Source organism: Antrostomus carolinensis, unplaced genomic scaffold, assembly GCF_000700745.2.
Source record: "Antrostomus carolinensis isolate BGI_N321 unplaced genomic scaffold, ASM70074v2 scaffold17106, whole genome shotgun sequence".
Taxonomy (NCBI): Eukaryota; Metazoa; Chordata; class Aves; order Caprimulgiformes; family Caprimulgidae; genus Antrostomus; species Antrostomus carolinensis.
In genome coordinates this window covers 30,755-47,190 of record NW_010324096.1, presented here as the reverse complement: position 1 = coordinate 47,190, position 16,436 = coordinate 30,755, and the positions used below count along the sequence as shown (strand labels likewise).

General features: G+C 36.2%; 1 long non-coding RNA gene across 1 annotated transcript in view; it reads right to left on the bottom strand.

Annotated features, from left to right (window-relative positions):
• Window positions 1–471: 471 nt before the first annotated feature.
• The window catches only part of LOC104527173 (uncharacterized), a 30,173-nt gene continuing 14,208 nt past the window's right edge, over window positions 472–16,436 (bottom strand). Inside the window, exon 3 of the long non-coding RNA XR_728039.2 lies at window positions 472–582. This is a non-coding gene — a long non-coding RNA (uncharacterized LOC104527173). The remainder of the gene's footprint in view (window positions 583–16,436) is intronic.

Genomic DNA, 16,436 nt, shown 5'->3' with positions numbered 1-16,436 from the left:
ATTTTCTTAATACAAAACGAAACCAATACTAATATTTTTTAATAAGTTATAAAGTTTCATACGCTTCCACTCAGACAGTTTGCAGAGATTTATTTAACAGTGTCACTGGATAAAAAATACTCTGAGCCTATACATAACTCACATGTGAAATGAAACAAAATGTGAAACAGGGTCCTCACACTGTTAAATTAGTTGTTTAAAAAGATTCTGCACTACTGCAGTTTTTCTGCTTTGAATTCACATTCTAGCATCTCCATATGAATGGGTAAAAGCAGATGGGACAATGACCACAGCCATCAACCTTTGTCAGTTGTTCCAATCTACAAATGCACTGAAAACTTTTGTGACTCCAAATCATCTTCCTCCCCTTCATCTCTATCTTCAGTGCTGACTTACATCAAATCAATATCCATACTTTTTGGTTTTATGTCATGTTCAATAAAAACATTCCAGTAGCTGAAGAGCTGACTTACCGTTTTCTTCCAAGTACATCAGAAGGATGCTGCTAGATTCAGTCCCTTCTATGGCATAATCAAGTGCAGTGTTTCCATTAACATCTTGCAGCAGCACATTTGCTCCAGCCTACAAACAAGAATTAAAAACATTTTAAGATTTTGTAGTGAAATCTCAAAACACTACTGGGATTCTTATACATTCTCATTCAAAAACATTTCAAAGCTGGAGTTCTTGGACAGTAGTCTGACTATAAGCTGAACCAAACCAAACCAAAACACACAAAAAAAGCAAAGACAAAATAAAGGACTCTTGAATGTCAAAAAGGGCTGGCTTTGCTTGGGACAGCTGACACTGTTGCCACCCTAGCTGTCCAGTCTGCATTTCCTGCACAGATGTCTGAGCTGCTCATCAGTGAGCTTTAGAACCACCACCATCTGCAGCACAGCATTTTAAAGGAAAGTAAGCTGTCACCAATTACAGTTTGCCTTAAAACACTACACTGTAAACAGCAGTGGTTCAAAAGCTGACTGACAAGCAGCACAGACATTCATGCAGCAAGGATGGGTAGACAGCTGGTAGGGGTAACCTTGTCAGCCAGCCCAACCTCTTATGGCCCCATCCATCAATCCAACCTTAAAGAGAACCATTCCTTGCTAAATAAAATTGCCATTTGTCACCAACTGGAGACAATGAAAGTGAGCTTGATGGTTTCAACTGTAGTCCCTAAAGGAGCCAACCTGACATTTCTATAAGTTTCATTCAAAATTCAATATAAAGGCCAGACAACTAAAAGGAGCCACTTGGGGGGGGGACGGGGACGGACAGCGAGGGGGGATGGGAATAGATTCATGAGAAGCTTGAAAAGAAACCACCAGCACAATAAAAAAACTGTTATTTTCTATATTAAATATTGTTAGTGTAAGAATTTGCACTATGAAGGACTTTTTTTTTTTAATAAAAAAGTGCTCATCTTCTCTTTGAAAATATTATAAATGACTGGTGGACATAAAAGTTTACATTACAGTGAAATGTCATGTATCGTCTTTAAGAGGTTATAACTTTAATTCATTTCAGACGTTCTCTCTATGCCTTTTAACTGCAAGGAATTATGAAATAAGAGTGACCTCTGGTAATTTAATTACTTTTCTTACCACCTTGTATGATAAAAAGTTTAACTAATAAAGATGAGGGGTACCAAGGACAGCCTTTCTTAAAACCACAGCAGCAGAGGTCAACTTTAAAAAGAAATTATTAATAGAAGGTATGACTGCTTCTTTCAGGAGCTTGCTCTCTAAGTACTGCATCAAATAAAAACTCATAACGGGCTCAGCTCTTGGCTCAGAGTGAAATACAACATGAAAAACTAGAAAATTCATGTGGGCTTCATGTCATCGAACTGAAGGTGTTGAAGCTGGACTGCACGTCTGAGGTGATCTCCTGTGTTCTCATTGTAGTGATGAGGGGACAGACTGACACCAAAGAATGACTCACCTCATCTATCTCAAACACCTCAGACATCCTACTAGACCATACACTATACAGCAAAATAACCCATCCTGCTACCAAGTATACTACTTTCTTTTAGTGCCTGTCTTGCTGCACCAACTATAAGGGGAACCTAGACAGCAAATTTAGATTAGATGCATATCTTTTAAATTGATAAATAAGATCAGATGAGAGGAGTTGACTGAGTTTCGTTAGTGGAAACGAATGGAATGAAACATATAAGGAAAGAAATTTACAAGGTATAAAATGTTATATCCATTATAGTGCTACGAAAATCTATTTCTGCTTGCCTGTCCTACCAGACAAAATTAAAAAATTATCAAAAATCAAATAAAGGATGGATTTGATAATATCTTTGCAGAATGGTTTAACTATCTATTGCACTTGTTCCACTACTAGTGGAACATGATTTTTGTTTGTTTTGCTTTCTACTCACTGACCCATGAGAGTTTGGTGGCGATGGTAAAATCAAGGAAGTAACACATTTTCATGCCTAGTTGACTTCCACACAATAAAAAAGTACAAAGTATTGAAGGTACCTATCCTTTCTGGCATGTAAATAATCTCCAGGCAATGTCAGAAGAAGGTTGGGAGGAAAATAATAAAACAAACCTATATACATTTTCTTCCTTGTTCAGTTAAGAAACCAAAAGACCTTTGACATATTAAATTCAGGAAAAGTAGGATAATTAACTTTCCCAGCTGCCCATTTTTAATTCCTTCTCTATGATGTAATGTCCCTGAAAAAAGGCGATAACATGGAATTACTCAGCTCCAAGTAATTTTTATTGGGTAGTTCTAGCTTAATTCATTTCTTAAGAAATGTTCACAATGAGTTGCTCCTAAACAGAAGGTCAAGTTTGGTGAAAGCTGTGGCAGCAGAGGTAGGAGAAGCTCTCAGAATTCAGGAAAGGAAGCAATTCTGGACAACAATGTACATTTAAAAGTAGTAACTTGCTTCAAAAATAAATATTTTGTGGTTTTTAATAATAAACATTTTTAATATGGTGTATCATCCCTGCCTCCCAGTATCATCTGTGAATTTACTGAGTGTGTGCTTTGTCTCACTGTCTAGGTCATTAATGAAGACCCTGGACAAGATTGGTCCTACTTTTAACCCATGGGGTACACCACTAGTGAATTGCCTCCAGCTGGTCTTTGTGCTGCGGATCACAACCCTCTGGGATGGGCCACTCAGCCAGTTTTCAATCTGCTTCACTGCCTACTTACCTAACTCATACTTTTTCTATGAGCATGCCATGGGAGACCATGTCAAAAGCGTTACTAAAATAGGGGTAAATGACATTCACTGCTTACCGCTCACCCACCAAGCTAGCCACCTCATTGGAGAAGGCAGTTTGACTTCAGTAAATCTAATTGCAAGAACTGTACCAAATGTTTGAAGAATAGCCACAAACACTGTGGTTTGTAAAGTGTCGCTGGCTATAAAACAAATTTTGCATCGGCAAATGTTACTTAATTTATTGGCCAACTAACAAACTTTTAATTACTGATTCTGCTACCAAAAAATAGAAACAAACACTTAGAGAACTACACTTGGACTCCCCTCCAGACACCACTTCTCCCCTTTCTAACCTCCCATCCCCTTGCTGCCCACACACTATGCCTGCAGTGAGAAGTGCAGGAGATTCGAGTCATCATGTTGTGGTTCCTTTTCTTTGTTGGATCGTTGTTTCTTCCTCCACTGTTCTAGCATGGGCTCCTTCACTGGCCACAGTCCTGCCAGAGAGGCAACTCCCTCTGAGTCCTCTGCTCGGTCCCTGCTTGGGCAGTTCTTTTGCTCCAGCCCTGCTTGCAACCCCCCTGCTGCCAGCATCATGTGGGTTATGGCCAGTACCACACTCCAGTGTGCTTTAGGAATAAAGTAATTCTAGGTATAGAAAGGTGGGAAATTCTACTGTATTTCCCTTCCTTAGTATATTACATGATATTCTGCCAAAAAGATGTCTGACAGGTTGTCAGTACAATCAAACTGTACACACCAATATTTTGAAGTGCTCATAGTATGGATACTTCTTCCTGTTTATTCTGATTACATATTTGCCTGCAATACATTAGAAATTACTTTCTGTTAAATGTGACATAGACTTTTCAGTTGTTCAGGATTTCTTTTATTCCTAGGCACCTCTCAGCTAGTTATGGCCAGTCCTGAAAGATGACTTGAAATTTTGTTTTGTAATTATAATGCAAACTTTCCATTAGCTGCTTGTACAGGTAAAGACAAAATGGCCTTGGAGGCCAGACAATAAGAAATCCAGATATGATTGTAGAGATGCAGACAGAATTAAGATTATTTGAATACAGTCCTACTTTGTTCTTAGGTTTCTGTTCATAGCTCTTGAAGAAAATATGAGGAATACTATCCCCAGGCTGATGATATTAGAGTTTCTGAATTTATATGCGTACCTTGTTTGTAATCAAAATGCAATTCTGTATTTATTCCATTTCAGTTCAAATGATTTATCCACCTGCTTGAATTCTGCATGCGGTGCTCAGTGTACATGAAAAGTTACTGGCTCACCCATTCTCAACACATCCTCATTCTCAAGTCATTTCTCAATAAAAAGATAAATGTATTGCAAAACTTTAATATCACATAAATATAAAAAATATTTTTGAGAAAAATATTTGTATGCAATGATAAATTGCTTCAATTTTAGAAAGACTACAGAAGGAACATCTTTAAATATATTATTAAAGAATGTTCCCAAAGACACCTAGTTCAACACACAGAATGCAAAATGCTCTACTATGCAGAACAACATCCATATGCAGAGAGAGCATACGAGAGAGAACTCTGGTGATCAATAAGAACTGAGTAGATGGTGCCAGATTTGCACACTATGTCCATATGACCAGAAATCAGAGCCTGCTGTCAAAGAGAAAATGCCTTTGGCTGGTGAAAGGAGATAAGATTTCCCTTTTGAAGTGATGATTCAAAAGACTTTAATTTATCTCAGGATCACTTTACAGTGCATTTTTTAATCCTGTTTTAATTTCTGCCTACTTATTTGTACAATTTCTGATACATTTTCATTTCAGACAAACTGAGTAGAACAGCTTCATTGCACATATATGCAAAATTAGTGACCTTAAAGATTAGGTACTGATCTCAGAAGCAATACAGCATGAAGTAGGTTGGATGTTTCACAGTACCAATCAATGTTCATATTCCCATTTTTTCCCAACATGAAGTAGTTTTAGACGACTTCCCATTCATTGGAAGAGAGATTAACAACTTCAGATTCGCTGTAGAGTACAGGATACAATGTACATTCCCACTATAGCTTACACCATGATTACATCTTTGTATAGCTAACTAACTTCTAGCCAATTTAGGATAGTACAGGGAAGAACAACAGTTTGAACACCAGGATGTAGCAGGAGCTGAACTCTTCCTTCCCCGTAATGTTCCAGAAGGTGGAGTAAGAACCAAATAGCTTCTGAAGTCCAAGCACTACAGGAAAATTTGATTTGCAAGAACTTACAAAAAATAGTAACTTCATCACATAATTGCATGTGAATAGACTGTGAGCGTTACCGAAGTCCTCCAGAGGGCTATGTCCCTATACAAGGTACCTCCTGCCACTTGGCTCAAGGGTAAAAGTATAAATGCAGTCACAAACTCTTCAGACTATGTTGCTGTAGCTGTATCCCAGTCGATCAACGCCCAAACTCCCACTGGTAAAATGAGAGTTGAGTTTAGTTCTTATTCTATATTTGAGAAGCCTAATAAAGTGATACTGTTAACTCACAAGCAGACTATTTTTAATTTTCTCCCTCAACTCTCTTAAGAATTAACTGAAATCTCAAAATCAATCTAGCATGCACAGAGGCGAACTTTTAACTAAATATTGTACTTTTAAAAAGACTTAAAACTTCCTTCTTCTGTGCAACAGATGTAGGTTTATCAGTGCTATTACTAGCTAGCTAACAATCCTTGCTACTCTTTCTTATTGCCAGTGTTTCTTATACATCTTATCTCATGATTCCCAAATAAGAAATATATCTATGTACCATTACTTGAAAAAGAACAAAGACCCAGGAATCTCCATTCTCAGGAAACTGTCCTTCTTTGCAGATTTTAAATTATTTCTTTCCTTCTGTCTGTCTGAACTCCACAATATTTTGTGCATCAGCAGCCTAACTTCACCAAGATAAGGGAAAAATCATATTTTCTCAACACTTTATGGATATAATTAAAGGTAGTTTTGTGGGAAGAAGGCCTATGGGTTTAGACATTCTCCAGCCATCTCCTGTATTTTGGGACAGAGTTCTAACCACTAGGTTGTATGTCCAGAAACATAATACCATCACAACTGTTTGAACTGCAATGGAAACCGATTTAAGCATTCTTAGAAGACACCTAATTTCTGAGGTTCCCCAAAGACTTGAGAAGGATTTCGTCATGTATCTGCCTAGGCACTATCTCTTGCTTAGGTCCCCAGCTAGGATGCTACAGCTTATGCACCTAGGGAATTTTGTGCTCACAAGGGTTAGCTGGTTGAACTGCTTTCTGAACCACAGTCAGAATCCACCCAGACAGAGGCATCAACAACTGTCTTGTTAATGTACCTGTTGTTATGTTAAAAAAAAAAAAAAAAGAAAAAAAAAAAGAAAAAAAGTTGTCTGCTAGTAACAGCTTCTGCACAGTTGTTACCATGGTTCAAATGCTCCACAGTGTGCCAGCCATGTGCAATTTGTGCAGTCACCTGTCAATCCCCCACAAAATCTGACATTTTGATAGCTTATTCTTATTCATATTTACATTAGGAATCTATTTTTATTCCATTCCATATACTCTACATATATATAAACATATAAATTTATATCTGTGTAAATGTACCAAAATTTACACAGCATTTCTCTCTTCTATGTTAACCACTGTTTCCAAAAGGCAAAGGCTAGCATTTTTTCAGTAACAGCTTGGACAACTTACTTTTTCTTATTTTTTTTTTAAATATAACCAAATGATTAACAAACTGTACCTTTTTATAAGATGACACTAACCATGTAAGCAGACCAAGACTAAATGTAGTTCTTCACAAAACGTTTGTGGCATTTCACTTCCTGTAACATGAGTAGTTAAGTTTTTTCCCCTTTATTGACCTACTTCTTCACATTAATTCCATTAAAATGCCTTGCTCATTGAAAGATGTCCAAGGTTTATACGCACACATATGCATGCTCTCATGTATACTATGATTACTGTGCAAATGGTACAGCCTTCCAAAAGCGGTTAGTATACTACCAGTTAAAAAGAAAGCAACAGGAGTCAGGATGTAATGATGTATTTGCTTGCCAAAAAGGAAACATACAGGAAATCACATATGCTCATGGGCTCCACGGTGCCATGCAATCTTGCTCTCTGACCTCAAAGGCTTGCATGAATTTTCATTCAAGATACCAAATTGCAGAAATCTAGCTGGCTCCTCTTTTTGTGCCTCCTACTGGACTTGTCATTCATTAACACGGCAAAAGGGATAAAGTTGCTCTACGCAGTACTGTGGTGGTTTAGGTCATTAGCACTGGATCTCACTTTTCACAAATTTATGATGCTAAGCAGAACAGGAACATTTCTTAAGGCAGGGCTTAAAAAAAGTCAAAGACTTCTCCACATTAGCAAACCACAGACAATGAAATAAAAGATTAAATGAGATTGAGCAGCTGCTCTCAGTTCAAAGGCATGTTTTCCTTCCAACTCATTTCAACAGCAGATTTTCTGTAGGCAGGAAATTATTTCACAGAAATAACAATTTAGTTACTAGAAGAGCTGGGAAAACACAGATGAGGTTCTTAGTAATTGCAATTATAGATCCTCCACTGACAGTTCCCCTACCTGTTTCTTTCATAATTCAGGTTTCCCTGCTTACTAAGAAGCAAAGTGACACAAACAAACTGAGTTAATCCTTTTGTTTTCTCTTTTTGAGTATAGAACAATATATAAACTATTTTACTAAATCTAGATATTGCTTCTCAGAATGCTGACTGTAGTCTTAATACTTTCATTTTAACTTTTTCCACATAAGTCTTTAAGGAAGTCCCTTCCCTACGACACCGCAGATTCTTAGGATATTTGTGATATTGTTAATCAATTTCTATCAACTCTAGAGTAAAGAAAGAATCCCTTTTCCAGAACAAAATGTCAAAAGAAGCCCATGAAAAAGTAATCTCTCTTCCCCCGAGCAGATTCAGGACTAGGAGTCTACCATGCAGGTTACCTATTTCTGTATTTTTACTTTTATTCCTCCTACCCCTGGGTTTGATTGAGAACAGAAGAGCAATCACAAATGCTTACAAGCCATCTATAAAGATATGTAGGTTCCATTATACTCTACAGCATTCAATACAATCACCTCAAAACTCCCCCAGCTTCTGTTTTGGCTTTAATGACACTTAATTTAGCCTGCCAAAGGAAAAGAAAAAAAGACAACATACTCCCTTTACGGAAGACAGGAGTAAGACTGATAGAAAACTATTCCCCGAAGAGGGATATCCGTTATACGGCTAATGCTAGCAACCTCTTTTCTTTTGTATATATCTCAAAGGAAAACAAATAAATTAAAATTTCAGTGGTACAAAAGCAACATTTCACAAGCCTGTTCTTCATCCTTTTCAGGGCAGTTTCCACCACTGAAGCCTGAGGGCACACACCTGATCTTTGATTAAAAGGGAATTTCAGTAAATCAAGACTGATGACTTAAGCTTCAGAGTACTATGTTTTACAAATAATAAAGTATAACTTCTCAGGCAGTTAGGTTACTTGCAGGTAGTTATTGAAGAAATGCAAACAGCAGTCTCATCATGTAAGAATTTCCAAATGGAAAATATTTTCTTCCTTTCTTTCCAGAGTGTCTCTTAGCAAAATAATCTGAAGAAGAACCCAAACTCCCTACAGTAATTTAGAAATAAAATCTGTGAACCACAAATCAAAATAATAACCAAAAAGATCTAACTGCATCTATCATGCTTGTCATTCGATACACTAGCAAATGTTCCATGTATACCTCACATGGGCTGGTGTAGCTACAGATAAAACAAAGGGAATAAATCCTGCTCAGCTGATGTCCTTTGTAGTATGGCATCATGTTAAGGCATATTCATGAAAAAAAATTCTCCCTTAATACAAATGGAAAAACCTCTTACTTTCTTTTAAATGGACTTGCAGAGAGCATAGCTCTGTAAACTGGGCTGGCCCAGTGCACCAGCTAGAGGACTTCTTCCATAACCTTGAATCAATGGTTATCTGCAGCTCATTTGAAGCAGGAGTTCCCATCTCTCCAGGAAGAAGGATACTGTTGATCAGCTGTCTTCAATCTTTGACCTATTTCAGGGCTTTAAACTCTTACTGTAAGAGTTGCTACTGTCTATAAACCCATGCCTGTCACATTACCAAAACTATTATTTCACAAGAAGCAGGAACTGTCGGCCATCTGGATGAGCTTAGCTTGAGATATAAGTAAAGGTTTGAATTCATTTTCAACATGCCTGATCCCACATCATAAAGACACAAACACAAAGCTCCAATCCCTTATGTCTGTGACAACACAGCCTACAGAACCAAAGCTGAATTCAGGGCCTTGTAAGTGCCCTTGGGGCACATAAAATAAACCGAAGAAGAGAGATCACATGCCTCCAAAAAGACACTTTAAAGGAAATCAGGAGATAACTCAGTGCTGAAAATTTTATGCCATAACACTTTTACAAATACTAAAACATACGTATTTGTATTAATAAAAATTTACACTATGCCATTATCACTTACTTTGTTTCCCTTCATAACTACATGTTAGACCAGAGAAGTTGTAAATTCACCCATTCTTGCATAAGTAAAGTATTTCAGCTGCCGTGTGGATACAAATTCTTTAATTCACAGCACTTCTGGGTTCCACATTGCAGAAATAGGCACCAAAATCTGAATATGCAACTTAACTCCTGGTCAAACCAGACTTTTTTTGTTATAATCTAGAAATCAGAATTTATGGCTGCATGTCAATATGCATAAAGAACATACAGTGTTTTAAAAAGTCCCACACATCTTAACGTCTGTGACACACTGGTTAAGAAAGGATAAAGAAATGTGCTAATACAGTGGCAGTTTATAAAAGCTTCATATAGATGTAAACATATAAGATCATCAATTCCTATAGAAATAGTCAACTGTATTTGAAAATGTACTTGGTTGTTGAATTCACACAGATAATAAAAATAGTACTTTAAAATCATCAAAGTTCATTTAATTAATGAATAAGGTATTTTTTCTTTAAACTAATAGAATGTAGGCAATATCAGTTCACAGAAAAGATTTTCAGTAGAATTTAAAAAAAAAAAAAAAAAGACTGTCATGGCACATATTACAGATTGCTTGACAGGCACAGTCTGTTTGACTAATGCATTCATAAGATAAAAGAATTAACACTGATGACTGAAAACTAAAGACCAACATTTTCCCATCTGTTTGTGCACCATGGGGACTTAAATTCCACCCATCAGCTGGAAGGCATGTAAAAGGCAAATAAAATCCCACTTGGTTCCAGTACTGAACACTTCTGATAACATTGCAGGAGCATAATATGTTTTCAATAACATCTTTCAAAGTAAAATACAACTAAGCACACAGTAGGGAAATGAAAAGTTAAAACCTACTAACCCAGAAGCTATCAAACAAAAAAATAATGTACATTTCTCAAGTTACCACTATTTCCATGCTCTAGCATTGAAACATTCATGAGGATTTGGGAACATTCTATTAATTTTAAATGCATACAGATATTTACTTGGATCTTAATTAGTTGGCAAGTCAGCTTTCATGGTTGTTCTTCAAATTCTGACCCCTAGCATACATCACCCAGGTTTCTTGGAATTTAAGGTCTTAATTTCTAAGCTAAATAAGGTCTAGTTTCCTTGACTTAGCTTTACCTCAAGGGTTTATTTTTATTTCCTCTGCTCTCCCACCTAAATCTCTGAAAATATGCAGAATCATCAAGTTAGTTTGATTAGAAATTGGAAGGACAGAATTATTTGTTATACACATTTCTGTTTCTTCCATACTTCATTCTGATTTTTTCCAACAACTTCAAATAATCACTCTTAACATAATCAAAATCTGTTGCTGGAATGCATGACCAAAGTTTGCCATATAATTTGAACACTAATTGTATCAACGCTAATTGTATTGGCTTTGGTATGTCCTCGTCATACGTAATTGATGCTGGTTTTAAATCTATGAGGAAAGAGGCCATAAGAATATCTTTTCTCTTACTCTTCTTGGCTAGATGTAAGGTCAGGGATGGGACACTTTAGCTTAGCTACAGTGTAGGGCAAATGAAGCTACAAAGATTTGATGTGACACTAATTTCCATCAACAAGCTTGGATCATGGGCAGAACGTGTTCAATTCCAGTACTAGGGCTCCCATATAGCTACGAGTTTAAACATCCAATTCTCCAGTCTCTGCACATAAGTTTTATTCAGACAGAAAGTGCAGGAACAAATCTTGCTCTCAACATATGCACTTGTCTTAATGTAAATCAGTATTTCAATATTCTCCATGATTCTCATCTCAAAAGCCAAGCATGACAGAAAGAAAACAATATATGGAGGTTTTTTGTTTGCTTATTTTATGCTCAAAATACCTGTTGTACAGTTTTAGTGAGGGCTTCTCAGAAAAAAGACAAAAAGATCAGGCACTGGGGTATCAGGAAGGTGCTGAAAGCATGAAGAAGCTCCTTCTTTTTGCTTAGTATCCACAAAAAAGTTTAATTAGGATAATTATATGAATTGGATGGACCAGTTTGAATGTCACAAAAATAAGGTAAGATATACTTTAACTCTTTTAATTAAGCCATTTTCTTTGAAAGTATGAAAAAAATGAGAATTAATCTCAGAATGTATTTTTTCACTGCAATTTAGTATTTATACTGGAAGTTGAGGTAGACTAAAGAAGTGACAATAAAAAATTATAGAAAAATCTATTTGCTTAATATTATATCAAAAAGAAAAGTTATCTTTGCCAAGAACAGTGCTCAGTTCTATTTTTAAGACATTTCAGCTTAAATGCACAAGATCAGAATGAGGTCAACAAAAAGGGTGGCTGAAGTACAGAAGGACGGGTATTTGACTTGGTATTGCCAGCTCTCAAATTATTTGGCAAGAAAAGGGAATTAGAAGGGAACCTTCAAAGAGCATTGATGACTAAAGACTAAAATTTCCCCATCTGCTTGTGCACATGGGACTTGCACACTCCCCATCAGTAGCAGAGCTTATGGAAAAAAATGAAATTATTCAAGCACTGAATGCCTCTGATAACAGCATAGGAGCACATTTTCTTTTCATTTTTATTTTAACTGTAATAATTAAAAATTATGACAGGCACACAGAAAAATGCTCAGCCCCTGTCTCATAATACTGCAACAAAAGGTCACTTTATGAAATTATTGCCTTTTATTTTTAGAACAAATAGAAAGAAATTCTCCTTCACACAGCAAGGAGTGAGCCTTTGGAATTCCCTGTCAAAAGTCTTTAAATCTGACACTACAGTTAGAGTTAAAAATTACTTCATAACCATTCATAAAGCTTCTAATTGCATAAGGTCAACAAAATTTCACATTTAACCCTGGGGTTAGTAAGAACTGTCATTTGTGTACAATGCTGGACAGTTAGTAAGGCACAATTTTATCATAGGCAAAATGGGGACAGGAAGAATCCTCTGGCTATCAGCTATAGTGCTGCTAAGTATAGGGCACAAATAGGAGAATAGGACAGCAAGTGTTACCTTTTACTAATATGTTTCGTCCTAAGTTCCGTGTGTGTACATATAGATACGTATGTATACATATGGGGAAGTATTCATACACACATACACATACACACACACACACAGTCCAAAGAAAACAACTGGGGAAAGTTCTGCCTGGTAGCTTCACTGAGAGGATTTCCAACTCTGACCCACCACTGTTGAAGGCAAGAACAAACCAAAAAATCACACGGAGCAGTAAAGAAAGGGAGCTGATTTTGATGGCTCAGTAAAGACTGGAAGCTGATTTTGAGGAGCTGGTAGCTTCCAGGTTCAATTTAAATTACATAAAGGGTTAAAAATCTAACTAGGGGCAAAACTGAAGACCTTGTTTAACATGATGGTCCTCTCCTTACTCGCTCTGTGTGGGAAACTAGGTTTTTCTTCCTGTCTAGGCACACTGTCATATCCATGAGTGTATCTATACAAATTGGAAAATACAGATGCTGAATGTGCTGATTTTCATTCTCCAGTCTACCCTGAGATTATGTACACACTCACAAATATATATATATATATATGTAAATTAAACATGTGTATAGAAATGCTTAAATATGCATTTAGGAATAAATAGCACTACTTCAAGCATGACATTAGATATTACCACTTTACTAATGTAGAGAAAAAGTCAAAGTGTACATTAATATACATACATGTACAGTAAAAATAAAGAAAACTGTAATATGTCTCTGGTATAAAAAGCAAAAGATTAAACAGAACATAAATGATAGCTGTGTGTAGTTTCTGCAAAGATAAAAGCATTAATTTCACACAAGGAACTAAGACTACAAAACTGCTAATTTAACTCAGTTAATTTGCATTTTTGTTATGAAACAGATTCATTGTTTTGATTGATAACATCAACATATTCCCAGTGTACAGGGAAGGGACTGTATAGCAGCTTAATCTGCACTCAGGGTGATGCAGTCCTGCTGGTTAGTAATTAAATCTATACACTCTATGAACAAGACATTTTGTGAAATACTAAATGTATTTAAGAAGTTTAGTATACCAGTCATCTTAATATAGAAGAACTGGCTTCTCAGAACACCAGCATGTAATCAGAGAACTTGCCAGACAAGCAGATTATCCTGTTATTTTCCTGTGCTTGGGTAATGGATGAAGTGCAGCAGATATCAGAAACTTCCGGTCATAAAATCTTGCTGTGTGGGACTGCAGTACCTTAGAACAACTAGGAGGGAAATATACACCCCATGCCAAATTTTCTCATCAATTATATGAAAAGGAAAATATAGTTATAACTCCTACCAATACAAGCATAACCACAGCCAACATTTATATATTAATCAAATATAAGCTTCCAAGTTATTTGCCTGAAATGCTCTCAATCAATTAATACATATATTAGAAAAGTGTCACAATTTTACACAAAATAGAAACAAGTCAAGGATTTATCTATGTGTTTTATCAGACAGATTTTTTTTTACTGGTGTTCATATAGTGTAATCTTAGCAGTAAATGATGAGATGACAGGCATCTATCACCTTCCTATCACCTTACCCACTAACATTTGGCCATAATCATTCCCTTGTCATTCTCTGGTCTTCAGCTCAAAAAACAGATTTTCCCAACTTCCAATACTCTCATAATTTTATTGAACATCCTTCTTCCCAGAAATGCAGTATCACTAATGTTGCAGTATTGATTTTAATTCAACAATCGCTTCCCATCTTTCAGCATTTTGGAAAAAAGTTGTTTACTGTGTCTTAGAAGGTTAGAATATATCATACATTCTAATGAGAGTCATTTGAAATGAAGGCATCTGATATGATAAACTTTGATTTTTACATGGTCACAGCTGTTATTCAGAAGTCATATAAAAAGCCATTTTTTTCCTGTGCTTTCATATTCCAGCTTTTTTACAGATTTTCTAACATCCTTTTAGCCTTTCATCTTTGCAGATACCAACCACATCTTACTCAACTCATTACCAAAACAAACAAACAAAAACTACATTCAACTTGCCACTATTTTTCAGTTCACATCTTTAACTCCTACACTTCATTATGCATCCCAGTCTCATTATTTTACATTGTTCTGCACTGAACTGAATTACCTACTTTTTTGCACATAGTCTAAATCAATTATTCTAGATTCAGGAAGTCAATGTTTTTCTCCACCTTTTCTATTCTAATTGAAAAATGTCCAAACACATGTGCAAACATGAGTCTTTTACTGACCTTCATGTCACCTCATTTATTACCTCCACTAACCCTGCACTGTTATAATTTACCTAAACCACATGCATTCAATATGTAAACCAGTTTTTCCTGCAGCAGTTTTCTTTTCAATGAGTTTACACATCAATCTTTATGGTGGCATATCAAGGCAAGTTGCCCTTGAATTTTTGATAAATTTTATCAGTGCTGCATTTTCCCCTACTACGTCACTCAGAAATTCAAGAATTCATGAAGATTCACTTGGTGGTTCTTTTTTCATAGGTTTGTGCTCCCAAGTGCTTCTAAATTATGCATTACAAACTATGCCATAGTGATATTTCATTCCAATTTTATGAAATGAAAACACACAAAAAGCCATCTTGAGGGAGGAGGAAGTCAGTTTTTTTTTTGGTTTTTTTTTTTTTTTTGAGTATTGCAGGACTGCTCTTTCCAAATAAATAACATGCTATCAACTTACCTGAATTATATCCCCCCCAGAAGACAGTAACTGACAAGATTCCTGTAAAGTCTGAGAATCACATCTACCATCCTTGTCATAGTTCTGTATTACTAGAAATTTGGAGATGCTGCAAGATTCAGTCATTTTCTGAGAGATACTAATTTCTCTGAGAGTCAAGGAAAGGGTGATTGTGAGAGATCTCAAAAGACAAGATGTATGTTTCTGGCTTATTATGTTTGTTGTGAATAACATTATTAATTACAGAAAAACGGTAAAGAAAAGAAGGAATACATACATCACACATATTAGTTTCTCTCTTAACCGTTAGGCTGTTATCTTGTTGTTACCAAGTTCTTGACTACCAGGCAGCTTTTCACTTCTCTAATTTAGCTAACAGTTTTCCTCATATTCTCTAGCTACTCTTTTAGAGTGACTCACAGGGCAATTGTTTAACTGATTCAAGCAGAGGCCACCTGGCGCAAAGAATAAATCTCACCTTCTACAAATATCCCTCAGTGCTGGAACATTCACAAACCGTCTTCTTCATAGCAAAAAACTGTTTACTGAAGATCAAAGTCAGATGTGGATTTTCATTATCTTGTTATTCATTCATCCTCTTTCTTTCAGAATCAAGAGAATTACAATGAAGCTGATCCAAAATTCCTCATCTTTGTGCACGTAGTCCACCCTATGGCATATATGTTCTGACCTGCTTCAGCCAAAACCAGGGGTATTGTTTTTCCCAACAGGTCTAAATCTCTTTTATCTCCAGGAATTTTTATTTTCTGGAAATGCTCTGATGCTAAGAATTCCAAATTACACAGATCTTCTGTTTCTTTTATGCCACATGTTCCTTTAAACTGTTATCCACTGTTGCCTCCTGACCTCTAACTGCTCTTCATTCTCTCCCCTTTACTGCTTCCTCTTATATTGACTCAAAGGAGTAAGTTATATTGAGCAAGACTGAGTGGGAGGGCAAAATTACTTTATTTCAGGAAACAGTTTTTTATTCTGCTTTA